This window comes from Cicer arietinum, chromosome 5 (assembly GCF_000331145.2).
Source record: "Cicer arietinum cultivar CDC Frontier isolate Library 1 chromosome 5, Cicar.CDCFrontier_v2.0, whole genome shotgun sequence".
Taxonomy (NCBI): domain Eukaryota; kingdom Viridiplantae; phylum Streptophyta; class Magnoliopsida; order Fabales; family Fabaceae; genus Cicer; species Cicer arietinum.
This window is the reverse complement of record NC_021164.2, coordinates 42,869,173-42,870,433: the sequence shown is the minus strand read 5'-3', so window position 1 is coordinate 42,870,433 and position 1,261 is coordinate 42,869,173.

The following is a 1,261-nucleotide window of genomic DNA, read 5'->3' as shown; positions in this document are numbered from 1 at the left end:
GTTGAGAAGCCATGATTATGTAATTGATAGAATGTATGATGAGATAGAAGGTATGATGAGATAAAAGGTATGATGAGATAGAAGGTGTGGTGATATAGTGTGATCTAGTTTTCTATTTATAGAAGTTAGTAGGATTCATATTTTTTTACAAAACCTTCCACAACCATTGATAAATAAATTTGGATGGTCAAGATTAAAGATTGAATAGATCAATTTGATTGGTCCAACTAAAATTATGAGGATTGATAATTTTCCACTAAACCACAACCATTGATAAATGAATTTGGATGGTCAAGATTAAAGATTGAATAGATCAATTTGATTGGTGCAACTAAAAGTATGAGGATTCATCATCAAGCATCCACAGCCATCAATTAAAAGAAATGAGCGGATGGGATTCATCATCAAGAGATCGTTGCATGGCCCTGCGTCCTCTCAAAGAAGTCGTTTCCAGGCCCTGCGACCTCCTGAAGGGTTCGCAATATGGGGATGCAACCTCCCACGTGGCTGAATCTGAGGATCGCTTTCTGGCCCTGCGATTTCCTATATAAACACCCCAAACCTACATCAACCAACATCATCAAACACATTTTCTCTATCTTAATCTAAAAATCACTATCTCCAACTTCTCAAACACACTTTCTCCGATTTCTCAAACACATTTTCTTCAACTTTACTCATGGAATTATCCAAAAATCATAGAGCTGAAAGTCGATACATTATACCGTATTTGCAACAAGCTGGATTTGATGAAGTGATCAAACTTGGAAACTACAAGATCGATGTCGGTTTGATTACTGCTATGGTTGAAAGATGGAGACCAGAAACTCATACTTTTCATCTCCCGATAGGTGAGTGCACAATAATTTTAGAAGACGTATACTGTATTTTAGGATTAAATGTGTCTGGTATTCCTGTTAGCGGTTCAAATTTTGTGAATGTTAAAGATGTTTGTCAAGAATATTTAGGAGTTATCCCACCTGAGGGAGCAACAAAAGGTAATTCTATTAAATTTAAATGGCTCAAAGATATTTTTGATAATGTTGGTGAAAACGCGTCAGAAGTAGAAAAACAAGCATCATGTCGAGCATATATATTACGTATGATTGGAGGATTGTTGATGTCAGACAAATCCAATAATCGTGTACATTTAAAATATCTTTCAATCTTGGGCGATTTAAATAAAGCATCCCACTATAGTTGGGGTTCGGCAGTTTTAGCAACACTCTATAGAGAATTATGCCTTGCTACGAAACCCGAC